At 46.7% G+C, this 27659-nt stretch overlaps 1 protein-coding gene across 5 annotated transcripts in view; it reads left to right on the top strand.

Moving 5' to 3' along the window:
• The window catches only part of LOC144503886 (partitioning defective 3 homolog B-like), a 1029287-nt gene that overhangs the window by 352761 nt on the left and 648867 nt on the right, over positions 1-27659 (top strand). Inside the window, exon 1 of one of the 5 annotated variants that reach the window (XM_078228921.1) lies at positions 5856-6023. The exons of the other annotated variants lie outside the window; for them this stretch is intronic. The gene's annotated coding sequence lies outside the window, so the exon portion shown is untranslated. Of the gene's footprint in view, positions 1-5855; positions 6024-27659 lie in introns of those variants that run through there. 5 annotated transcript variants of the gene reach the window in all.

The following is a 27659-nucleotide window of genomic DNA, read 5'->3' as shown; positions in this document are numbered from 1 at the left end:
GGAAACCCACAGAGACACGGGGAGAATGTTCAAACTACACACAGACAGTGACCCGAGGCCAGAATTGAACCCGGCTCCCTGGTGCTGTGAGGCAGCAGTGCTAACCACTGTGCCACCGTGCCGCTCTTATCATTGGAGACAGTTCAGAGGAGGTTTACTAGGATGATCCTGGGTGTGGAGGGACTGCTATCTGAGGAGATACGGAGAGAATTCAAGAGCTTCAGTCCAAGGTGGCAGAAGAGATGACTGCGAAGCGTGGGCTGAAAGGAGAAGAATGCACGATGAGCTGGAACTAGAGGAATGCAGAGGGTTGATGAGAATCTTGGAGGGTTGTAGTACTGGAAGAGTTTACAAAGATCATAAGAAATAGGAACAGATTGGGTCTGTACTCCTTGGGGTTCAGAAGCGAGGTGATATGATTGAAACATATAAGAAGGTTAGACAGGGTCAATGTTGGGAGGATATTTCTACTCATGGGAGAGTGTAGGACCAGAGGACATAACCGCCGAATAAGGGGTGCTCGTATAAGATGGATTTGAGGAAGAATTTCTTCTCTCAAAGAGTGGTGAATCTTTGGAATTCTTTATGCCAGGAAGCTCTGGAGGCCGAGTCTTTGAACATTTTCAAGGCTGATATTGATAGGTTTTCAATCAGTTGGGGAATTAAGGGTTATGGAGATAAAGCAGGAAAGCGGATTTAGTGAGTGTTAGATCAGCCATGATCTTATTAAATGGCAGAGCAGGCTCAAAGGGCTGAATGGCCTATTCCTGTCCCTATTTCTTATGATCTTTGTAAACTCTTCCAGTACTACAACCCTCCAAGATTCTCATCAACCCTCTGCACTCCTCTAGTTCCAGCTCATCGTGCATTCTTCTCCTTTCAGCCCATGCTTCGCAGTCATCCCTTCTGCCACCTTGGACTGAAGCTCTTGAATTCTCTCCGTATCTCCTCATCTCTCTCTTTCTCTTTCTCTTCCTCTCCTCTAGTCACGTCTTGTCCTGCTTGTAGCTCCTCCTCCTACAAGGTCCGCTGTCATGGTATGTTACATTTGTTTGACTTCTGCCATCCTCACGCATCCGCCGCAGCTTGTCTGCAACTACTCTGTGACATCAGTCACTCAGCCGTGCCTAGGTCAACCCCTCTTTCTGCTGCCCTTTAGAAGAGAACTTTGGAGCCTTTCAGCTCTGATCGAGAGGTCAAAATACTGATGTTTTCTTTTCTGGATGTCACCTTTTAGAGTTCTTTTTGATCTTGCTATTTCAAGTATTTCTTCATTTGTCTTATGGTCTGTAAATGGAATTTTCAGCAACCGTTTTGATAATCACATCACAAAGGCTTCTGTTTTCTTCCACAGATTTTTATTTATTGCCTCCTCTGTTAAGATTCTCCTTATAATCTAACTCTTTGACCAAGCCTTTGGTCGCTGTCCCTCAGCACTCTGTATTTAATTCAGTGTTAATGTTAATCACATTGAGTTTAAGTTTATTTATTAGTGTCACAAGTCGACTTACATTAACACTGCAATGAAGTCACTGTGAAAATCCCCCAGTCGCCACACTCCGGCGCCTGTTCGGGGACACTGAGTGAGAATTTTAGCACGGCCAATGCACCCCAGCCAGCACGTCTTTCAGACTGTGGAGAGGAAACCGGAGGAAACCCACGCAGACATGGGGAGAATGTGCAGACTGCGCACTGACAGTGATCCAAGCCGGGAATCGAACCCGGTCCCTGGCGCTGTGAGGCAGCAGTGCTAACCATTGTGCATTTAACGATGCAGGGTAGAATCGTGTAACTATGCAGCACGGGAAGAGACCACTGTACCTGACATGGACCATTGTTTATCCTTTACCCTTTTAAGAGCTACTGTAGATCCTACCTCCCCCACTCTTTTGGTTGGTACACTCCACATCATAACAACTCTTTGGTTAACATTTTTCTGAACCTCTCCTTTCATTCTTTTGACCCCCGTTTCCTAATCTTCCTTTGTTTTTCAGATCCCATATCCTCTCTGTGCCAAAGACTCCATACTTCCAGCTCTGCAACATTTCCTGTCTCTGCTCCTACCCTAAAGTACCAGCCATGGCTCAGTTGGTAGGACGAACTGCCTCTGCGTCGAAGGGTTGTGGGTTCAAGTCCCACACCGGAGACTTGAACACAAAAGTGTGCAGTCCTGAAGGAGTGCCGGGCTTGTCGGGGGTACTGTCTGTGACCCGAGGCCGGAATTGAACCTGGGTCCCCTGGTGCTGTGAGGCACAGTAAGAAGTCTCACAACACCAGGTTAAAGTCCAACAGGTTTATTTGGCAGCACTAACTTTCGGAGTCTCAGGCTCCTTCATCAGGTGAGTACTCAAAAGTTAGGGCTGCCAAATAAACCCGTTGGACTTTAACCTGGCGTTGTGAGACTTCTTACTGTGCTTACCCCATTCCAACGCCGGCATCTCCACATCATGGCTGTGAGGCAGAGGTGCTAACCACTGTGCCACCCCATGAACGGCCTGTTTCTGTGCTATTAGATTCTATGTAATTCTACGCAATACTCCTGAGAATTTAATATTGACAAAAATAGCCATACTTTGGCCAAATTTACTTGGCTGGGCACCACTAAATTCTAGTGATTTGGGTGATTTGAGTTGCCAAGGAAGAGCATCACCATGTCCGGCCACATTTAAAAAAAAATCAAACATTCACTGATTATGTGAGCATCGATACCTCCCAGGGCCCAGACTTTAAGGTGGCAGTCAGAGAAAGAACAGCCTTTGTTAAACTATTGCTTTATTGAAGTCAAAAATACTTTTAACCCCCCCCCCCCCCCGGCAACATCTGCGCCCCCCAGGTTTGTGAACAGTAATAGCTGGATGAGGGAAAGGAAAGGAAATGTTTAGTTTTTTTTAATATAGGTTCTGGAGGAGGCTCTTTTGGTTCGATGAGGTAGAAACATCAAGTTATCAAACAAGGTAGTGCAAAATCATAAAATCATATCATATAAAGTGCAGAAGGAGGCCATTCGGCCCATCGAGTCTGCACGACCACAATCCCACCCAGCCCTTGCCCTGTATTTACCCTGCTAGTCCCCCTCACACTAAGGGGCAATCTGCCTAACCCGCACATCTCTGGAGTGTGGGAGGAAACCGGAGCACCCGGAGGAAACCCACGCAGACACGGGGAGAACGTGCAAACTCCGCACAGACAGTGACCCAAGGCGGGAATCGAAACCGGGTCCTTGGCGCTGCGAGGCAGCAGAGCTAACCACTGTGCCACCGTGCCGTCCCTTGGTGCAGAGTGATCATTGTCTATTTGAGAATAGGCCACAACTTCCTATTTCTGTTCTGGGCACAAGCACTATTGGGGTGGGAGCGAGCAGGACATGTGTTTTCTGCTACTTTTCTTCTTCCTTGCAACCCCCCACCATCCCACTTCACCCATAGAGCTCGTTTGAGCATGGATTAAATTCTCCCCCACCCCTCCCAGTCTGAGTTCCGGTGTTCTCCTTGATGTTCCCAGCCTCCCAACCCTCCCTTATAAGTGGCTGCATCTTGTGTTAGTCCCGCTCTGTAATTCATGCATAACCTGAGGAGTTCTCAACCACATAGATCAGAGCAGGAATGCTCCCATGTGGTGAAGTATGAGTTCAATCAAGGGGAGCGCAAATGGTCCTTGCAATCAACTGGTATGCAAGGGAAACCTTGATGGGTTCCTTCATGCCTTGCTGCCAAAGGGAATCAGATCCTGCGGAATCCTATTTCGTTCAACATATTGGGATGAATTAAAGAAGAGTTATGAAACCAAGCTTGACAAAACAATACATTCATTAATTCGGGTACCAATTAAGGATTGGTAACCAAGCCTTCTATATCTGGGATGAGGTTCAGATAGAATGTCTGGGACTCCGCAGAGTTGTATTGTAGGTTGAGGCAACTGCTTTCTTCTTGGACTGAAAACGGAAATTGCAGGAAGTACTCAGCAGGTCAGGCAGCGTGTAAGGAGAGAGGAAGAGTGGTAAAGCTTCAAGTCAGTGACATTTTATCAGAATGATTCTGGCATCTGATCCTTCATCAAAATGTTCCGATGCAGTGTCGTTTGACCCGAAATGTTAACTCTATTTCTCTCTCTCTAGGTGCTGTCAGATTTGTTGAGCATTTCCAGCATTTTCTTTTACTGTTTCAGATTTCCAGCATCCACATTGTTCTGCCTTACTTCTTAAATTACTCTTGACTTTGAGGAGCAGGATCACAGAGAACGCCAACAATTTTGGGAAATGTGGCAAATCTGTGTCAAAAAAATCTGACGTGGGGAAGCTTGGACACCTCATCCTTCTGTGTATTTGCGCTCTTCATTTTACTTCCTGCAATCCAAGTAATGAAATATTGTGTTTGTCTGCAGCTGAAATTGTTGTCGGCATGTTATCCCACTCAGCTTGCTGGTGTAAATGCCTGTTTGCAATACCATATAATAGCAACTTGTATTTATATCCCAACTTTAAAAGTTAAATGCGCATTTCACTGATTGGAGCAAAACCAACCAGAATTGACACTGGGTCAATTGAAGGAGACATTAGGACGGTGACCAGAAGCTTGTTCAAGGGTGAGCCGCCGCTGCCCCCCCACCTCTCCATCCCTGGGCAGCATGGTGGCACAGTAGTTAGCACTGCTGTCTCACAGTGCCAGGGACCCAGCTTCGATTCCCGGCTTTGATTCCTGGCTTGAGTCACTATCTGTGTGGAGTCTGCACGTTCTCTCTCTGTCTGCATGGATTTTGTCTGGGTGCTCCAGTTTCCTCCCACTGTCTGAAAGACGGTGGTTCGGTGCATTGGCCATGCTAAATTCCCCTTCAGTGCACCCGAACAGGCGCCAGAATATGGTGACAAGGGGATTTTCAAGGTAACTTAATTGCAGTGGTAATGTAAGTCTACTTGTGACACCAGTAAAATAAACTTAAATAAACTTAAACTTAAATTTGTCAATCTGGTTGGCAGGAACCAATTGAAAAAAATTAGATGGCATCTTGGAATTAATGTCACCAGGACCTCTGGAAAATCTCTGTGTACCCCAACATTAAATATTATATACACCCGTTCATAAGAAAAAGGTTCTGACTGGAGGTTTGGAGATGCTGCCTGCATGCATCGAGGTGCCTAAGTTTTTTAAAGTTTTTTTCTTAGTGTCACAAGTAGGCTTACATTGACACAGCAATGAAGTTACTGTGAAAATACCCGAGCCGTCACACTCCGGTGCCTGTTCCGGTATACTGAGGGAGAATTTAACATGACCGATGCACCTAACCAGCACATCATTAGACTGTGGGAGGAAACCGGAGCACCCGGAGGAAACCCACGCAGACACATGGAGAATGTGCAGACTCCACATGGACAGTAATCCAAGCCGGGAGTCGAACCCGGGTCCCTGGCGCTGTGAGGCAGCAATGCTATCCACTGTGCCACCATGCCACCCTATGGACAAGGCAACCAATATCATAAACCACCAAGCATATACCACAGCTGTGATATCAACATCTGATTTAGGTTCCACTGCAAACCGGAGGGAGGCCAGAAAAAAAGCATGATGCTACCTTGAGGACCATCAGACATTTCTCTGTTACCTTTTCACCCCTGTTAGGTTTCTTCCTAGCTGCGCAGGCATTAGAAAACGCACCATGAAATCCAATTTTCCGTCGCAGTCACGACCATTTGCCTGACTCTTTCAAATCATCTGCATTTTTTTTTTGTTGGCCGCAGCGAAACAAAAGAGGAATGAGTCACATTTGATATCTTTATCCTGAGAGAGCATGCAGTCACGCCAATGTCGCAGCAGTGAATGCTGTCATGGTTAAATTTAAACTGCTTTTAGACGCGCTTATCTGAGGAGCAGCGGAGATAATGGGGGCAAGCAGGGAGAGACTGCAATGAGTTGCCTCAAGGCTGGAAGGACAACATCTGTATGGAGCCTGCCCTAGGATTCTTGAGTGCGCTCTCAGGAAGTGACATGTTAACGATGAGCTGTTCTGCGGGGGAGAAAGCATGATAAACTGTGAGCTTTCATTGCAAGTTTTTTTTTGTAAAAGCAAAACAATGCATGACTTGTGTCCCTGGTCAACATGGCATTGTATCTGGGTCAGTTCCTCGATCTGCACTTTCACGGTTTGGGAAGAAGAATTAAAACTTGCAAGTGATATTCAAGCTGTTTGTGAAGTTTCCACATGAAGTTTTCTTCTAAGTTTGAGTTTGTAAGACTCACTATGTAATACATATATATATTGGGCTGAAACTTATTGGGCCCAGTCACAGAGGGGGGGGGGGGGGGGGGGGGGGCTGTAAAATGCAGCGAGCCATTCAAAAGTCAGTTGACTTCAGTGGGAGTTGGAAGATCCTGCTCGTGGAAAATTCCACCCGTTGGACGCAATCTTACTGGCCGTTCACGCCACCTTCCGGCTGCAGCGAGGTCGGAGAATTTGGCGGCCAGCCAAATCTCCGTTCACTGCGGCGGGATGGGAAAATCCCGCCGGCGTGAACGGTGGTAAGATTCCGGCCAACTTTCCTCAGTTGCCTACTTTCAGCTGGTGGCGGGGTTCAGTTGTTTCTCTTTGGAGAGGTGTGGAACAACTGATTTCCCCCCTTGCCCCTCCTTGCTGTCTGTATTTTCTCCCAAAGGAGTAAACTGCTCATGGGCTGCGAATTGTACAAAAACGAACAAGCGGCTTTGATGGGTTGAAAGGTCTTTTCTCCCCCCATGCTTCACATCATCAGTAATTTCATGCTTGCTATGCAAGCAATGAATTCCAGAGGAGATAAGCCCTTCAACAAAATTTAGGGGTCATCGGTTAATAATTACAAGTGGTATTAGCTCTTTTTGTCAATTAATAGTGCAAGGAGCCATTCCCAATACAGTAGCACTTTATATAAAGCTTTACAGCGCGCTTGTCTCCCATTTCAACATCATCTTCAAACTCTATTTCTCTCCCCCCCCCCCCCCTTCATAAATCTACAACTGTTCTATTTTCTTAGGCTGGTGTCTTCGAGGCCATCAAAGCAACTCCCATTCTTCTCTCCCATCCATAAAGCTGACAGCCTTTTAACTTGATCTGTTGCGAGTCTTGTTGTCGGCAAATGGAATCTTAAGTCATGTTTAGATGACCTGAAGATTTTCACTTCAGTGTGATTTGCGCAGGATTAGATCTCCTGAACTAAATCCTTGCCTGTCTTTTGCACAAGGTCCTTTTTCAGAAATAACCCAGTTTTGGACTCCGGTGAGGAAAGCAATCCGTTTTTTGATCCGGACAAAAGGCTCGCTATTCAGCATGTTTTAAAAGACGCTTTTATTCAGCGAAACAACATTGCACCATGCTTTCCTTTATCTTTTTATTAATTGGTGAAACACCTGAAGGGATGCTGAGGGTTTATTATACAGTGAATGCCATCCCCTCTCACCCCCGCCAAACGGCGTGTTTCGCGGCGGCAGAGGCAGCCTGCCGTTGAATCATCATACATAGAATCCCAACAGTGCAGAAGGAGGCCATTCGGAGACTGTACCGACAGACCTGATCCCCGTAACCCCACGTATTTACCCTGCTAATCTCCCGACACTAAGTAAGAATTTATCATGGCCAATCAACCTAACCAGCGCGTCTTTCGGATTGTGGGAGGAAACCGGAGCACCCGGAGGAAACCCACGCAGATATGGGGAGAACGTGCAAACTCCACACAAATAGTCACCCAAGGCTGGAATCAAACCCGGGTCCCCGGCGCTATGAGGCAGCAGTGCTAACCGCTGCACCATGGTGCCGCATTGAAAATTGCGGCAAAATGAAACATTAGCCAGACACCCTGCCACTGCCAACGAGGCTTCTTGTTCTATGCACCCACCCCTACCGCCGGGAAAACTTGGGGGTCGGCGCGACTGTAAGATCCCATTGGCCAGAACGGCTGGAAAATTCCGGACAGTGAGTCATTCTGGAATGCACTGTCTGAAAGGGTTGATTGAAGCAGATTTGCTATCAACCTTCAAAGGGAAACTGGGCAAATACTTGGATGGGAAGATAATTGCAAAGCTATGGGGAGAGAGGAGGGGAATGGGGCTAATTGTTCTTTCAAAGAGCTGACACAGGGGTGATGGGTCACATAGAATCCTACAGTTCAGAAGGAGGCCATTCGGCCCATCGAGTCTGCGCCGACCATAATCCCACCCAGGACCCATCCCCATTACCCCACATATTTACCCTCCTAATCGCCCTGACACTAAGGGGCAATTTATCATGGCCAATCCACCTAACCCACACATCTTTGGACTGTGGGAGGAAACCAGAGTACCTGGAGGAAACCCACGCAGACACGGGGAGAATGTGCAAACTCCACACAGACAGTGACCCAAGCCGGGATTCGAACATAGGTCCCTGGCACTGTGAGGCGGTAGTGCTAACCACTGTGTCACCGTGCTGCCCGTTATGGAAGGTACTCTGGTATCTAAGCACAGTGATTGCTCCTGTTTACTGCTTCAGGTGAAAACAGCATTTCTTTTAAACTGAATTGGATATTTACAACAAGACTTCACCTCTTGAGGAGCACAATGAATCTGATTTATGGTCATTTGAGTGCTGGTGGGCGAGGGAGGGGAAGGGAGCAAAGGGTTATAGTTTTTCTGCCTTTAGGTCATTGATGGCAGATAATCAGAGAACGAAAGAAAGAATTTGCATTGATATAGCACCATACATGACGATGATGCATTGTGAAGTGCTCTTTTGATATTGGCATTATGGAAGTCAATTTGCACACAGCAAGGCCACACAAGGAGAAATATGATAATGCGTCCCTCTTAGTGATGGAAGATGAGTGCTAAACATTGACCAGGACTCCTAGTAGGATCCCTGCTTTTCTCCGAAAGAGTGCCATCAGATATTATACACCCTTTTGAGAGTGTTCGTGCAGTTTAACATCTCACCTGAAAGATGGCAACTCCAATAGTGCAGCATTCCCTGGAGGGACAGACCAGTTTATCTGCTCATTTTGCTGGAGTGAGATTTGAACCCTCTGGTGAGAGTACCGCCACGGTGAAAGCCAAGGTGCACACGCACCTCTTTCACTCGCAGCTTCTTAGACAATGAAGCAGTTGTGCCATGTGCAGTAAGAGGTTGACAAGATGCAGGTTTGGGCTGTTGAACAGCAAGCAACATTCGCGATTAGCTCGTGCCAGGCAATGACCGTCTCCAACAAGGAAGAAGGTAACCACCTCTCTTTCACGTTCTACAGCATTACCTCTGGCTGAATCCCCATCATCATAACATCATCGTCACCGTGAACCAGAAATAACTGGACCTGTCACGTAAATACTGTGGCTATGAATAGGTCAGAGGCTGTGAATTCTGCGGCAAGTAGCTCACCTTCTGACCACCCAAAGCTTGTCCTTCATCTGCAAGGTGCAGTTAGGAGTCTGATGCATTACTCACTCGCGTAGATGTAGGCGGCTCCAACACCATCCAAGAAGCTTGCCATTAGTCAAGGCAAAGCATCCTAATTGTTGGCACCCTATTCACCACCTTAAACATTCACTCCCTCCAACACCAGTGCATGATGGCAGCATGTGTTCCATCCACAAGATGCCACAGTGGCACAGTGGTTAGCACTGCTGCCTCACAGCGCCAGAGACCTGGGTTCAATTCCCGGCTTGGGTCTCTGTCTGTGTGGAGTTTGCATGTTCTCCCCGTGTCTGCATGGGTTTCCTCCGGGTGCTCCGGTTTCCTCCCACATTCCAAAGATGTGAGGGTTAAGTTGATTGGCCATGATAAATTGACCCTTAGTGTCAGGGGGATTAGCAGGATAAATACATGGGGTTATGGGGATAGGGCCTGGATGGGATTATGGTCAGTGCAGACTCGATGGGTCAAAAGGCATCCTTCAGCACTGTAGGGATTCAATGATTCTATTCTACGATTCTATGCACTACGTCAACCAGTCAAGGCTCTTTCAACAGCACCTTCCAAACTTGTGACCTCTACCACCGAGAAGAACAAGGGCAGCAGATGGTGGAGAACACACAGCTTGCAAGTTCCCCTCCAAGTCTCACACCATCCTGACTTACATCACTGTTTCTTCGTTGTCATTGCATCAAAATCCTGGAATTCCCTTCCTAACAGCACTGTGGATGTGCCTACACCACACAGACTGCAGTGGTTGTAGAAGGTGGTTCATCACCACCATCTCGAGAGCAATGAGAGTTGGGCTGACTTGGCAGTCACACCTGTGAATGAATTTTTGAAAAAACCATACCAGCTCAGGCTGCCACCCCATCTCTGAACATCACCCTATTTCTAATGAAGTAATGTTATCCCCATTGTTCTATAATATTTTGTACTGCTGATCTTTCATGATCCCAACAATCTCCATCCTCACAAAGACAAATTTGGTCATTTGGTAATTTAGAATCATAGAATTCCCACAGTGCAGAAGGAGGCCATTCAGCCCATCGAGTCTGCACCGACCACAATCCCACCCAGGCCCTATCCCCATAACCCTACATACTTACCCTGCTAATCCCCCTGACACTAGGGTCAATTTAGCATGGACAATCCACCTAACCCGCACGTCTTTCGGACCTTGGGATGAAATCGGAGCACCCGGAGGAAACCCACACAGATGGGCGGAGAATGTGCAAACTCCACACAGACAGTGACCCGAGGCCAGAATCGAACCTGGGTCCCTGGTGCTGTGAGGCAGCAGTGCTAACCACTGCGTCGCCATCCCGCCCTAACGATCAATTGTCGAGTGGCCAATCAAACTAACCCGCACATTTTTGGATCCGGAGGAAACCCACACAGACACAGGGAGAACATGCAAACTCCACACACACACAGTCACCCAAGGCTGGAATCGAACCGGATCCCTAGCGCTGTGAGGCAGCAGTGCTAACCACCGTGTAACCACGCTGCTGTGGGGCAGGACTTTCCGGCTCCAGCCGCTGCCAGGGCCATCAGGTCCAGCACTGCTCCCCAACCACCCCCACCCCCAATCTCAGCGGGTCAGAATCCCGGCCCCGGAGTGAGACCAAGCCTTTGAAATAATTCCTCGTTGAAGCTCCTCCACAGTTTGCTGCTTATGAAAAAGCATATCTAATCTCCTCATGGCCATTCGAAACAGTTGCATCCTCGCAATCTGAGGAAGCTTTAACACCCTGTAGCTTTCCACTTCAGTTTGTATTTCATGGCCACATTTTATCTCTTGTCACTCATTTGCTTATGTTATTTTCCTCCTTTGGCAAGAACGGCCATTGTTCGGCTGCAATCTGAAACCACTTTGTTTTAAAAATATTCAAACTATTACTAATGTTTGAAAATCAACAAATCGGCCATAAAATGTTGCTTTGTGATAACCTACACTAGGCACGGCAAGTTTTCAAGCTAATCGATTAATGCATAGGGCTACGTGTAATGATAACCATAAGAGGCTAATTATGGAATCAGTGCAGTGTGAAATCAAATTGGTTTCCTGTAAACATTGGCTGGTGATTGTTTCCAGTGTGTGTGTGTCCTGGGTGGAACTAAGTCTGTGATCCCCCAAATCCCTACATGGAAGAAGGAGCACAGCCAATTCATCGGTACAATTATAGTGGATCAGAACTAGACAGCTTGCCTTGGTGTAGTGTCTTGCCATGGCTTTGGGATGCTCCCAAACAACCAACCTTTGATGCGCAGTCTCTATTTTATGTAGGTCAGTGTGGTAGCCAATTTGTAAGATCGCACAAATAGCAACAAGAAGTTTATTTATTAGTGTCACTAGTAGGCTTCCATTAACACTGCAATCGAGTCTGCACTGACAACAATCCCACCCAGGGCCCTATCCCCATAACCCCGCGTATTTACCCCACTAATTCCTCTAACCTACGCATCCTGGGACACGAAGGGACAATTTAGCATAGCCAATGCACTTAACCCGCACATCTTTGGACCGTGGGAGGAAACCGGAGCATCTGGAAGAAACCCATGCAGACACGGGAAGAACGTGCAAACTCCACACAAGCCAGTGACCCAGGCCAGGAATTGAACCCGGGTCCCTGGCGCTGTGAGGCAGCAGTGCTAACCACAGTGCCAACGGGCCGCTATTCTGCTCGGGGTGGTGGTCTGATGGCGAGAAGTGAATGCTGCCTCAAAGAACGTTGCGGATCGCTTCTTCTCTTCAGTGCTGTGCAATCTTATGTTCCCACCATTACGGGTAGACCAGGCCTTGAGTTAATGTCCCGTTCAAAAAAGGCATTACACCTCCTTGAGCACGGCAATGAGATGTCACTGCTCAAGCCATGCACTCTAGGGCAGCTCCAGTACACACCTTCACACTCTGAAGAGGCGTGAGAGCTGCCCCCTGAGCCAAGCGGGCACTTGCATCATTTATTGAGAATCATAAAACCCCTACAGTATAGAAGAGGCCATTTGGCCCGTTGAGTCTGCACCAACTCTCTGATAGAGTATCTTATCGAGGCCCTCTCCCCTGCCCTACCCCCGTGGCCCCACGCATTTACCAAGGCTAATCCCACCTAACCTAAACGTCTTTGGACTGTGGGAGGAAACCGGAACACCTGAGGAAACCCACACAGTAAGAAGTCTCACAACACCAGGTTAAAGTTCAACAGGTTTATTTCGTAGCAAAAGCCACTAGCTTTCGGAGCACTGCCCCTCCGTCAGGTGAGTGGTCAGGTGAGTGTGAATATAAAACCTGTAGCATCGCACCCCCTCCCCAAACCTCAGACACACTTCCAAATGGCTGCTTCTCAGCCGTGTTGATTCAGCTTTTACAACGTTTCCTACATTACATCAGTGACTGCACATCGAAAGTGCACTACTTGCTTCATTGGCTGTAAAGTGCTTTGAGATGTCCCGAGGTTGTGAAAAGCAAGTCTCTTTTTTACAATTAATTAAGAATGACAACAGTTAAATCAATGCCACTATTCCGTTTCATTGGGCACTGTTGATGAACAACTCTTGGCCCCAGAATGCAGCCAGAGTACGTTACAGACAGCCCCCAGAAATGAAGCTACAATGAGGGATTTTGCTGAATCTGCTTCCCCCTTGACAGTGCATTAGCAGCAAAAATATATTTCAGTGCGGCAGCCAGCTGGCCACTGTACGTTACAAGTATGTTCCTGTTAACTAGTGTTCATATCACTTAGTGTATCTGTTTCACAGAACACCCTGGACGGTAAAAACGTAGCACTTCACAACACACGACAGTCAACAAAACAAAGCAACTTTTCAAAGATCTTGTCGGATCTGCTCATGTTATTTTTGGACCAAGTGAAATCATACAGTGCAGAAGAGGTCATTCGGCCCATCAAGTTTGCACCGACTCTGACAGAGTATCATCCCCAGGTCCTCTCCCACGCCCTATTCCCGTAACCCCCACACATTTCCCATGGCTAATCCCCCTAACCTACGCATCTTTGGACAATAAGGGGCAATTTAGCATCATGGTCAATCCCCCTAACCTGCGTATCTTTGGACAGTGAGAGGAAACTAGAGCACCCGGAGGAAACCCACGCAGACACGGGGAGAATGTGCAAACTCCACACAGACAGTGACCAAGGCCGGATTTGAACCCGGGTCCCTGGCGCTGTGAGGCAGCAGTGCTAACCACTGTGGCCACCGTGCTGCCTTTTTATCAATATTCTCAAAGCAATTAATTAAAGTTTAGAAGGGGGGGGAGGTTGTTCGGGAAGAAGGGTGTTTATGTTGAGCAACAGATAGAATGAAGGAGCAGAGACTCTGTTTACATCTGGTGCATTGGACTGCAGCTGCATTCTGGGCTTCTGGCTTTTTCTCTCCTTGCAATAAATCAAAAAAACACTTCAGAACCCAATCACAGCAGAGAATTCGAGATGTAATTCACAACTTTGCCTTTTACAAATTTAACAGCAAACAGGGAATATAGCACATTAAGAATGTAAAATCTGTCACATCCACGTATACTATTTGTTTTTTTTTCATCTGATGTGCTGATTTTAAAAAAAACATAATTTAAAAATCACACCAATTATAAGGTAAAAATTGTTCTTTGGTGCAAAGAAATCCTTGTATTGATTAAGAGCTTAGTCACAATATTTTCAAACCTACCAGAGCAGTTATAGAGTCATCGAGCAATACAGCACGGAAACAGACCCTTCAGCCCAATTGGTCCATGTCGACAATGGTGTCCTCACAACTAGTCCCAGTTGCCCGTGTTTGGCCCCTATCCCTCTAATCCTTTCCCATCCATGTACTTACCCTAATGTTTTTTAAATGTTGCTGTTGTACCTCCCTCAACCATCTCCTCTGGCAGCTCATTCCATATACGCACCACCCTCGGCCTGAAGAAGTTGCCTCTTGGGTCCCTTTTAAATCTTTCCCCCCTCACCTTAAACCTATGCCCTCTAGCCTTCAATTCCCCTTCCCTGAGAAATAGACTTTGGCAGGAATTCTACCGCCCCGCCTGCCATGGAATTGTAGCGGGCGTGGGGCGGACAATGGAACTGTCCATTGACCTTGCGTGGGATTTTCCAGTCTCCCTCAAGCGAGGCCGTAAAGTCCTGCCCTATGTCCGTTCATCCTATCTATGCCCCTCATGGTTTTATACACGTCAATAAGGTCACTTCTCATTCTTCTACATTCCAAGGACTTAAGTCCTAGCCTGGCCAACCTCTCCCTGTAACTCAGGCCCACTAGTCCTCGCTCAGAAGATCCATTTCTTTGGCGTACTGTCATGTTATTTATGCAAGGGCATGCTTGCTTTCTCCAGCCAGGAAGCAATTTCTCATTGAATCCAGATAATGCAGTTCTGTAGAAGAATCATACGGACTCGAAACTTTAACTTTGTTTCTCTCGCCACACATGCTCCCAGGCCTGCTGAGTTTATCCACCATTTTTTGTTTTTATTTCAGATAATATTGGTATTGGGAAAAGGGGTTTGAGCGAACAAAATTAAACTGGCAAGTTTTGTACCTTGGTCACAATTTGGACTTCAAGTTGCAGCATTATTTTTTGTTTAAAATTATGTCCTTTAAGTCAACAACTGTCAGCATGCTTGATTCGTGGCACAGTGGTTAACACTGCTGTCTCACAGCACCAGGGACCCGGGTTCGATTCTAGCCTTGGGTGACTGTACAGAGTCTGCATGTTCTCCCCGTGTCTGCGTGGGTTTCCTCCGGGTGCTCCGGTTTCCTCCCACAGTCCAAAAAATGTGCGGGATAAGTTGATTGGCCGTGCTAAATTGCCCCTTCATATCCAAAAATGAGCAGATTGGGTGCATTGGCCATGCTAAATTGTCCCTTAGTGTCCAAAGGTGTGTACGTTAGGGGGATTAACAGTATAGGGCAGGGCGTGGACATGGGGAAGATGCTCTGTTGGAGAGTCGCTGCAGACTTGATGGGCCGAATGGCCTCTTTCTGCACTGTATGGATTCTGTGATTTTCCAGCCACTTGTGTTTAAGCATTCCCTGTGTTCTCACCAACCTCTGTGTGGAAACATTTTCTTCTCACATTTCCCCATTGTTGTTATAATGGAGACGTTTACTTAAACTCCCAAATGGTGTCCCATAAATGACCAATCTTGCTTAGGATGCAAAGAATATTCTTGGTGTTGCTGTGACTTTTGGTATTTGAAACATTTCACTGCGCGCCATAGAATGCAGGTCAAGTTCCTTGAGATTTGTAGATTATTATGGCTATATCAGTAGTGACCTGAATGCTTATTTTTACTCCATTAACACTGTCCATACGTAATTTTTGCTTTAGCCTTCACCCAATAAATAATGATTAAGTTGTGCCTTGGAATGTGTATCTGGTTGTACATAGTATCTAATGGCCTGCTTTCCAGACTCTCTGAGTATCTAATTTCTTTTATGTTTATCACTCCAGTTCTTTATATAATCAAAAAGAAGTCAGAAACTGGATTTCCAAACATATTTATAACAGTCTTTTGCTGACCCCGTTTTAAAAAAAAAACACATCATTTCATTCCATTCTCAGAGTTACAAAGTCAATGCGCAGAGTGGACTGGGCAAGGCCTTAATCCATCTCCTTGCTTGCTCCAAAAAACAACTCAAATTCAAGTTGGATCCAATTCATGGTCTCCAAAAAAGAGACAATACTAGATCCAAGCCAACAAAAAACAGGCATTGCACCTGATCTTGAGCTTGATCTTCCGCTTGATCTTCGCCAAAAGGCTGAGAAGCGACCCCATTGCCTCATTCAAAACCTTCACATGGATTGGGATACAATGAAAAGTATTGTTTCTTGCGTGCTATACAGATATAACATTTCGTTCATAGAGTATATAGGGGAGAAGGAAAGGATATAGCAGAATATAGTGTTACAGTCACAGATAGGGTGTAGAGAAAGATCAGATTAATGTGTGATAGGACCATTCAAAAGTCTGATGGCAGCAGGGAAGAAGCTGTTCTTGAGTCGGTTGGTACGTATTTTTAGACTTCCATCCATTGATTCCATCTACGCTTCCCGCTGCCTCGGAAAAGCAGCCAGCATAACCAAGGACCCCATGCACGCCGGACATGCTCTGTTCTACCTTCTTCTGTCGGGAAAAAGGTACAAAAGTCTGAGAACACGTACCAACCGACTCAAGAACAGCTCCTTCCCTACTGCCATCAGACTTCTTACTGGACCCACCATATGGACCCACCATATGCTAAGCTGATCTTTCTCTACACCCTAGTTGTGATTGTAACACAATTTGCACCCTCTCCTTTCCTTCTCCGCTATGCACTGTTTTGTCTGTATAGCGCACAAGGAACAATACTTTTCACTGTATCCCAATACATGTGACAATAATAAATCAAATAATCAAATCAAAAATCAGTTGGTTGCTTGCTTGCTCATCTCAAAAAAGAACAAAATAGCAAAATGGAAAACAAGGGGTCAAATGCTCTGCACTTATCTTCCTTGGCTTATTGTCAGTATGTCTCACTCTGGCAGTTGTGGTGCACAATATGATTTGATGCTCAGGAATGGTAGCAATTATGTTTATATAGCAAGAGGCTGGGTGAGAGGGAATACATAGGAAGGGTTCTGCTTGTTCCAGTAGTTCGACTGAGGATGATGAGTGAATCAATAGCCGTTGCTGCTTTAAGTTCATTGACAAACAAGTACCAATCTACTCCCAACACGTTTGTAGCACTGAAAGGGGATAGGACGATACAGACCATAATAAAAGATTGAGTAAAGGAATTAATTAGATGGCACCAGAAGTGAGGGAAAACTGGATGAATGTTTTAATGTTTAATTCATCCAACCTTTTTCTATTGCATTATGCTGTGCCAGAAACCTTCTGTTTCCCTCCTTCTTTTGCGTACAATCTTTCTTGCACATGCTGACTCTCTTGCAGAATTGTTACAATGCGGGAGGAGGCCATTTGGCCCGTCATGTTTGCACTGCTCTCCAAAAGAGTGTCATGACTTGATGCCACTCCCCTGCCTTGGTGCCAATCCCCTGCCTTTTCCCCGTACCCCCTGCACGTTGTTTCTATTCAAATAATCATGTTGAATGCCCTCTTGAATGCCTCGATTGAACCTGCCTCCACCACACTTACAGGCGGTAGGTACATTCCACACTCAAACCACTAACTATGTGAAAATGTCTTTTCTCATATTGCATTTGCTTCTTTTGCAAATCGCTTTAATTCTCTGCCTTCTCGTTCTTGATCCTTTAATGAGGGGGAGCAGTTTGTTCCTATTTACTCTGTCCACCACCCTCATGATTTTGAGCATCTCTATCAGATCTCCTCTTAGCCTCTTCTCTTCATGGAGGACAGTCCCAATCTCTCCAATCTATCCTCTTAACTGAAATTTATCATCCCTGGAACCTTTCTTATAAACCTCTTCTGCACTCTCTCCAATGCATCCACATTCTTCAGATAGTGTGGCATCTGGAACTGCACAAAATATGTCAGCTGAGGTCTAACTAGTGCCTTGTATAGGTTCAGTATAACCTCCTTCCTCTTGTAGTCCACACTCCTAGAATTAAAGCCCTGAATACCAAATGCTTTATTAACTGCTCTTTCCACCTTCATTCCACCTTCAATGATCTGGGCACACATACACCCAGGTCCCTCTGCTCCTGCACCCCTTTAAGAATTTTGCCCCTTATTTCATATTGTCTCTCCATGTTCTTCCTATCAGAATTGCATCACCACACGCTTCTCCGGGTTGGACTTCATCTGCCACTTATCTGCCCACTCCACCAACTGGTCTATGTCCTTTTGATGTTCTACACTATCCTCTTCACAGTTTACACTCACTGTATTCTCTGCACACCTCTCTCTCTCTTTGTCCTGTGTTAAATTTCATTTCTTGATTGGAATCTGGGCTTCATTGTGATGCTACCTTTGTCTCCACTTTCTAGTGAGATTGTATTCTCTGCCTCTGTTGCCATGTCTGGCATTATTCTGCAGCTATTTTTTGCTCTTCCACTGGAAACCTTCACTCTTTGCTCGGCTACCTTTGACCACTCCTCCCCCACCACCACCACCGGCCCCCCTTCCTGTTGTTACTTGTTCTGCTCTAGAATCTAATCCCGTGCTGCTGGATGATGCCTGCTCAACTTCATTCCAGAGCCCACTAGAAGTTCTCAGAGTTCAACTTTTAGCTCTTTTTCACCCTGTCTACTTTCTCTGTCCTCTCTTTATGAACAGAGTCTGTTCCTCACAATCTCTTGTTATTATCCTGGACCAGATTCCCAAATTTATGATGACTAATAACTACTTTGAGCAAAGTTTAAGGTCCTAGATATGTCCAAGAGAATGAAACCACAAGATTCCACGCTTTTTGAACAAACAAAATAAACTTCAGTATACAAAGTCAGAAAAGTGAAACAGTTTGCAATATCTAACTTAATTCAGATTCAACATGAGGTACACGCGAATTAGCAGGCAAACAGTGGTCGAATACATCACCCTACACAATAAATGACAAATGGGACCAAGACAGATGCGGCACGGTAGCACAGTGGTTAGCACTGCTGCTTCACAGCTCCAGGGTCCTGGGTTCGATTCCCGGCTTGGGTCACTGTCTGTGTGGAACATAGAACATAGAACATAGAACAGTACAGCACAGAACAGGCCCTTCGGCCCACGATGTTGTGCCGAGCTTTATCTGAAACCAAGATCAAGCTATCCCACTCCCTATCATCCTGGTGTGCTCCATGTGCCTATCCAATAACCGCTTAAATGTTTCTAAAGTGTCTGACTCCACTATCACTGCAGGCAGTCCATTCCACACCCCAACCACTCTCTGCGTAAAGAACCTACCTCTGATATCCGTCCTGTATCTCCCACCACGAACCCTATAGTTATGCCCCCTTGTGATAGCTCCATCCACCCGAGGAAATAGTCTTTGAACGTTCACTCTGTCTATCCCCTTCATCATTTTATACACCTCTATTAAGTCTCCCCGCAGCCTCCTCCGCTCCAGAGAGAACAGCCCTAGCTCCCTCAACCTTTCCTCATATGACCTACCCTCCAAACCAGGCAGCATCCTGGTAAATCTCCTCTGCACTCTTTCCAGCGCTTCCACATCCTTCTTATAGTGAGGTGACCAGAACTGCACACAATATTCCAAATGTGGTCTCACCAAGGTCCTGTACAGTTGCAGCATAACCCCACGGCTCTTAAACTCCAACCCCCTGTTAATAAAAGCTAACACACTATAGGCCTTCTTCACAGCTCTATCCACTTGAGTGGCAACCTTTAGAGATCTGTGGATATGGACCCCAAGATCTCTCTGTTCCTCCACAGTCTTCAGAACCCTACCTTTGACCCTGTAATCCACATTTAAATTAGTCCTACCAAAATGAATCACCTCACATTTATCAGGGTTAAACTCCATTTGCCATTTTTCAGCCCAGCTTTGCATCCTATCTATGTCTCTTTGCAGCCTACAACAGCCCTCCACCTCATCCACTACTCCACCAATCTTGGTGTCATCAGCAAATTTACTGATCCACCCTTCAGCCCCCTCCTCTAAGTCATTAATAAAAATCACAAAGAGCAGAGGACCAAGCACTGATCCCTGTGGCACACCACTAGCAACCTGCCTCCAATCCGAAAATTTTCCATCGACCACCACCCTCTGTCTTCGGTCAGACAGCCAGTTACCTATCCAATCGGCCAACTTTCCCTCTATCCCACACCTCCTCACTTTCATCATAAGCCGACCATGGGGGACCTTATCAAACGCCTTACTAAAATGGAGTTTGCACATTCTCCTTGTGTCTGCGTGGGTTTCCTCCGGGTGCTCCGGTTTCCTCCCACCGTCCAAAGATGTGTGGGTTAGGTTGAGTGGCCATGCTAAAATTGCCCCTTAGTGCCCTGAGATGCTTAGATTAGAGGGATTAGCGGGTAAAATCTGTAGGGATATGGGGGTAGGGCCTGGGTGGGACTGTGGTCGGTGCAGACTCGATGGGCCAAATGGCCTCTTTCTGCACTGTAGGGTTTCTGTGATTCTGAGATGCCATAGATTTCTCAGTAACCCACCCACATGTCAATGTTCACTGCAAGTTATGCAATCTCGCTAAAATTCTGCCCCCTCGTGAGGGATTGCAACTCTTCAGTTTTCCTTTTTGATGATCTAATCTCAGAACTCCGTCCAAAAACCATGCCAGCACAGACTGGCTCAATGACTGCTTATCTCACAGAGTTTCAGTCTCGTCTCCTGAGACTGCATTCCCCAGATTCCCGAATCTACATTCCAGCCTCAAATTACTGGTGCAATTTCAGCTTTTTGAATAGCCACCTGGCTTCACTGGGCTGGCACTGCCCTGGATTTTACCAAGCACCCCATATGTTTAAGACAAGAAGCAGGTATGATCCAGCAAATTATAGGCCGTTGGGCCTGAAGTCAGTGGTGGGGAAGCGTTTAGAAAAGATACTGAGGGACGAGATATATGCACACTTGGAGGAAAATGGACTAGTTAGTGACAGGCAGCATGGTTTTGTACGGGGAAGGTCATGTCTCACCAACTTGATGGAGTTTTTGAAGAGGTGACAAAGAAAATTGATGAGGGAAGGGCTGTGGATGTAGTTTATATGGACTTTAGTAAGGCCTTTGACAAGGTCCCATATGGCAGACTGGTGCAAAAACTAAAATCACATGGGATTCGGGATGGGCTGGCTGGATGGATACAGAACTAGCTTGGGTGTAGAAGACGGAGAATAGTGGTAGAACGGTGTTTTTCAGAATGGAGATCTTTGTTAATGGTGTTGCACTGGGATCAGTGCTGGGACCTCTGTTGTTTGTAGTATGTATAAATGATCTGGAGGAAAATGTGGGTGGTCTGATTAGTAAATTTACAGATGACACGAAGATTGGTAGAGTTGCTGATTATGCCAAGGATTGTCAGAGGATACAGTAGGATATGGATAGATTGGAGACTGTGGGCACAGAAATGGCAGATGAAGTTTAACCCAGACAAATGCAAGGTGATGCATTTTGGAGGATCAAATTTAGGTATGAATTATACTGTAAATGGCAGAACCCTTAGTAACAATAACATACAGAGGGATCTGGGTGTGCAAGTCCACATTCCCTAAAGGTGGCAACACAGGTGGCCAAAGTGATTAAGAAGGCATATGGCATGCTTGCCTTCATCGGCCGGGGCATTGAGTACAGGAGTTGGGAAATTATGTTGCCACTATATAAAACCTTGGTTAAGTCACATTTGGAGTATTGTGTGCAATTCTCGTCACCACATTATCAGAAGGACGTGGTAGTTTTGTAGAGGGTGCAAAGAAGGTTCACCAGGATGTTGCCTGGACTCAAGGGTGTTGGCTATGAGGCCAGCTTGAATAAATTAGGATTGTTTTCATTGGAAAGACGGAGGCTGAGGGGAGACTTGATAGAGGTCGACAAAATTAAGAGAGGCATAGACAGGGTGGATAGTCAGAGGCTTTTTTCCAAGGGTGGAAGTGTCAATTACAACGGGGCTGAGGTTCAAGGTGAGAGGGGGAAAGTTTAAGGGAGATGTGCGGGGGACGTTTTTCTCACAGAGTTGTGGGTGCCTGGAACGTGCTGCCAGAGGATGTGGTGGAAGAAGGCACATTAGCCACATTTAAGAAGCATCTGGATGTGTACATGAATAAGGAGGGAGTAGAGGGATAGGGACCGAGTAAGGGGAGAAGGTTTTTTTTTTAGTTAGGGCATCATGATTGGCACAGGCTTGGAGGGCCAAAGGGCCTGTTCCTGTGTTGTACTTTTCTTTACTCTTTGTATTCCCAGCAACGCCTTCCTATAAATGGATCCCTGGGCTTCTTCTGAGCCCTGCCCCTCTCCAACCTGGAGCAGTGACCTTCCATTGCCTACTGAGCTCCCTGGGACATCTCCTAAGCTCTGACTTTCTGAGACTGTGAACCTAGCGCCTCAGAGCTAACAACAGCACTTTGGCCGCGTGGAGTCTCGTCTCTTCTATTCCTGGTCTGCTGACTGACCCTTGAACTGCTCTTCACTGACCCTCGAATTCATCTGGGCGACCAATCGAAACACTTTGAGGGTCCCGCGCTTGTTACCCGGCAGGATTAAGCATAATAAGTATGGGTCCATCCTGCGCCATCTTCAAGGGCAGTTGGGGATGGGCAATAAATGATGGCCTTGTCAGCAACGCCCACATCCCGTAAATGAATTTCAAACAAGGGTTACAGTCTCGGCTGGTAAGAGTGCCTGAGACAAAAATAAATAATTGCATGACACTCTGACATAGTTTTATGCGATGAAACGGAGGGAATAGAGGTATACGGACTGAGTATGGGGTGGCATGGTGGCACAGTGGTTAGCACTTCTGCTTCACAGCTCCAGGGACCCGGGTTCGATTCCCGGCTTGGGTCACTGTCTGTGAGGAGTCTGCACGTTCTCCCCGTGTCTGTGTGGGTTTCCTATGGGTGCTCTGGTTTCCTCCCACAGTCCGAAAGACGTGCTGGTTAGGGGGATTGGCCAGGCTAAATTCTCTGTCAGTGTACCTGAACAGGCGACTAGGGGATTTTCACAGTAACTTCATTGCAATGTTAATGTAAACCTACTTGTGACACTAATAAATAAGCTTAAAACTTTTAAAACTTTAAACTTTTTTAAATGTTAAGAGTAAGGCCAGTAGGTTTGTTTTTAGTTCAGTTAGAGCATCATGATCGGCATGGTGGCACCGTGGTTAGCACTGCTGCCTCACAGCGCCAGGGACCCGGGTTCGATTCCCGGGCCTGGTCGTTGTCTGTGTGGAGTTTGCACGTTCTCGCTCTGTCTGCGTGGGTTTCCTCCGGGTACTCCGTTTCCTCCCGCAGTCCAAAGGTATGCGGGTTAGGTGGATTGGCCATGGTAAATTGCTCCTTAGTGTCAGGGGGACTAGCCAGGGTAAATACATGGGGGTTTTGGGGATAGGACCTGGGTGGGATTGTGGTCGGTGCAGACTCAATGGACCGAATGGCCTCCTTCTGCACTGTAGGATTCTATAATTCTATAATTGGAGGGCCGAAGAGCCTGTTCCTGTGCTGTACTGTTCTTTGTTGTTTGAAGTCACTCTGTGCATGCTCAGATGATCATTTTTGCAGTTGTTCCAGTGTTATTACCTATGTTGGCCGTGACTCAGTTGCTCGCACTGATGCCTCTGAGTCAATTCCGTTCTGGGAACTTGAGCGTGAAACCAGGAACTGACACTTGAGTGCAGTACCGAGGAGGTGCTGTCTTTTGGATGAGACGTTGACACCAGGTCACATAAATGCACACTGCTGCCAATAAGCTATCTTTGGGGTATCATAATGCAGGAAATCTGTGCACAGCAAGCTCCCACAAGCAGCAGTGAGGTAATAACCAGATAATCTCTTTCCATGATGTGGCTTGATGGAGAGATGCCGGCGGGGGCATAGGGGCAGTCCATCTCTACTATCCTTTTTGTAGCCTCATGGAATCAGTTACATACCCCTGAGAGGTGAAACCCTCATTCATGCTTTAACATATCCAGAGATTGGTATTTAAATGCTGGTCCAGCCAGCGACACCCATCTCACGCAATTAATTTCTCAAAAACTACTTGGGATGGCATGGTGGCACAGTGGTTAGCACTGTTGCCTCACAGCGCCATGGACCCGCGTTCAATTCCTGGCTTGGGTCACTGTCTGTGTGGAGTTTGCACATTCTCCCCGTGTCTGCTTGGGTTTCCTCCAGGTGCTCCGGTTGCCTCCCACAGTCCGAAAGACATGCTGGTTAGGGTGCATTGGCCATGTTAAATTCTCCCTCAGTGTACCCGAACAGGCGCCGGAGTGTGGCGACTAGGGGATTTTCACAGTAACTTCGTTACAGTGTTAATATAAGCCTACCTGTGACACTAATAAATAAACTTTAAACTTAAAACTATTTGATGGTCTTCCATTCTCCAAGCTGTTAGTTAACTGTTTCTATAACACTGCTGCCCCTATCCCCTTACACATCCAAACCCTATTTGCCTGTCCCCTGTGTCTGTGCTGAACAGCATTGAGTTTTGTCACTGAAATGTTATATTCTCACCTTTGCTTAAACCCATGTCAGACCTCAACTCCAACACCGGAACTCTACCGCCCCGCCCGCTAAGGAATCGGGGCGGGAATTTCTGGTCTCGCTCGAGCGAGGCCTTAAAATCCCACCTTATATCAAGTTCAAGTTTATTTATTAGTCACAAGTAAGGCTTACATTAACACTGCAATGAAGTTACTGTGAAATTCTAACCTATGCTAGGCCTAGAAATTACTCCCCATCCTTCACCCTCAAACCCTCTGGAGCGTATTTTACTGTCCCTCACACGACGGGAATGGGAGTGGACAAGGGGCAGGCCATGGAGAGGTCCATTAACCTCGGGTGGGTTTTTCTGGTTTTGGGGCGAAAAATCCCACCCTCTTCCTCTAAACCTGCCCAGTTGTCTTATCTCCCCCACCCTCATTCTTTGGAACTCATTCTTTCCTTTTTCATGGAATCATAGAACCATACAGTGCAGAAGGAGGCCATTTGGCCCATCAAGTCTGCACCAACCACAATCCCCCCCCAGATCCTACCCCCAGAACCCCATGTATTTACCCTGGCTTGTCCCCCAGACACTAAGGGGGCAATTCAGCATGGGAAATCCACCTCACCTGCGCATCTTTTGGACTGTGGGAGGAAACCGGTGCACCCGGAGGAAGGAAACCCACACAGACACCCGAGGCCGGAATTGAACCCGGATCACTGGCGCCGTGAGGCAGCAGTGCTAACCACTGTGCCACCGTGCCTGCTTTTTCCTTCCTAATCTCTGCCCCTTGCTGTCTCTCCTCTCTCCCTTTTTCCGTCTGCCTGTCTGTTTGCCTTTTCGTCTCTCTTATTTTCCCTTCACCTTTGTCTCCCGTTGGAGCTCAGTGCCTGCCTGTTTGTTCTGCTTGCAATTATGGTGGGGAAGTGAAATGCGGAGACAGTGGAAGATTGGCCGCAGCTCAACTATTTCAAGGCCAGAAGGTGATGTCCCTGTGCGCATTCTACTTAACCAACAGCTGGATTATACAAGGCCAAACAGATCCGTTGTCTGTCCTCTGGGTAGGTTGTTGCTGATGATCAGTGAATTCCACCCCGCTCCCCCAAGGAGTAATTATAACTGTATTAACGCACATCAATACACTTTTTAATGAAGTACTTTCTGTTATTCTAACACTACAATGTTTATACTGGCTAACAGTCTGGAATGCAAACAGAAAGGTGTTAGAATTTCTCCAGCAGTACCAATTTTAGCTGAAGTCGTTTTGTTGGAGCCCCAGTGGCTCAGCATTGACCATAGTAATACTCAATCTTACAATCTGTAGTGAGGGAAGTTTCCTGTGGTTTATTGCTTTAGAAAAACGAATTTGTCATAAAACCTGTCCAAAATATCTGCAGGTCTGCATCAGTATGAGTAAACATTGGCCTGCTCGCCTCTTGTTCAAGTCAACTGAACTATCCCGTTGTACCCCTGCGGCACGGTGGCACAGTGGTTAGCGCTGCTGCCTCACAGCGTCAGGGACCCGGGTTCAATTCCGGCCTCGGGTGACTGCCTGTGTGGAGTTTGCACGTTCTGCCCCGTGTCTGCGTGGGTTTCCTCTGGGTGCTCCGGTTTCTTCCCATAGTCTAAAGATGTGCAGGTTAGGTGGATTGGCCAGGCTAAATTGCCCCTTAGTGTCCCAAAGATGTGTAGGTTTGGAGGATTAGCGGGATAGATCTGTGGTGTTATGGGGATTAGATGCTCCGTCAGAGAGCCGGTGCAAAATCAATGGGCAGAATGGCCTTCTTCTGTCCTATAGCAATTGTATGGATACAACATTAAGTGGAATTGGCAATTTTGAAGATTATTAGACCGGCAATATGTATTTTTGTTGTTGCACTATGTGCAATGTTGATTTACAGATGGGGCAAAGATTTCCTTTCCCTTTGACAGAGTGGGCCTACGTGTTACGTAGACCCATTGCGTGTGTTGCCGCTCCCCTACGCTCAGCAAGTACACCGATTGCAGGGGCACTGGGAAAACCGATCCCATTCAGTCTGGGTAATCCTGAAACTGCGAATGTTCAAAACAGCTGAAAATAAATCCTTTTCAGATGTTGTCACGGTGGGGCTGAGAACAGAACATCCCTGTTCTATCCAGGAAAGAAATGGGCACTGCAAACAGTCCGCATGCCAATTTGGAATCTAGACCCAGACATTGGCAGTTCTGAATTTTGGCATAGGCTTTTGCACAAGCATTACATTTGCATTAAAAGAACATCTTTAGCCAGTCTGTTGTCTCTTGTTGGTGTTGCCACTTCTGATAATCCTGATGTCCTTGTTTTTTTTCCCTCTCTCTGCAAGATAAGCCTTGTCCGCCGTTGGCTTTGATCTGCCTTGGTAGGATCGTGTTACAGATGGAGGCAGCATTGCATAATACTTTAAGTATGGCCAGGCAGCCTTCATGGTCAATATTTTTTAACAGAGTGCCTTTGAAGCTCCTGGCAGCAACGTTTTTCGAGATAAGAATGCACCTCTTGCCTGAGGTTCGCTGGCTACGACCCACTTGATGTTAGTTTTTTCTGCAGTCTGTCAAAGGCCATCAACTGATGTTGTCTACTGCTGGCTGCACAGTTTCCTAATTGGTGGCTTTATTTGTCACCGTGAGGATTAGCGAGGAAGCAAAGTGACAAGGAACACCATTACTATGCTATACATACGCTATTACTATACCCTGCACAAGGGTTACTACTGTTTGTTTACGTCTCCAACTGGAGACTTAGGGGCGACGTCTGAATTTCGCCGCCCCTTGCTGGCAATGTATGAGTGCGAAGCTGATTTTAGTAGATTTTAATACATTTGAATATCATTAAACACCCCTTCCCCCCCACCACATGATTCCCCCCGCACCATATTTTCAAACCTCGCCGATGTGATGTCACGTCAGCTAGGTTGACTTACAGCAGCTTCATCTGTTGTACCTGTGATGTGAACCTATTTTGGGGATCTCCCAGGGGCGGGGTGGGGGGGTGGGGGGGGGGGGCGGGTGGGGGGGTGGACACAAAGGTGAGTATAGTCCTCTGGGGTAGAGGGACATGACATGAGACCGTGCTAACCTAGTGGTGTCAACCTGTGCCATGGAGCAGTGCTGGGGTGGTCGATAGTGGAAGCCATGTTGGGGGGCGGGGGGGGGGTTCATGTATGTGGGGAGTGA

Source organism: Mustelus asterias, chromosome 14 (assembly GCF_964213995.1).
Source record: "Mustelus asterias chromosome 14, sMusAst1.hap1.1, whole genome shotgun sequence".
Lineage (NCBI taxonomy): Eukaryota > Metazoa > Chordata > Chondrichthyes > Carcharhiniformes > Triakidae > Mustelus > Mustelus asterias.
This window is presented reverse-complemented; position numbering and strand designations above follow the sequence as displayed.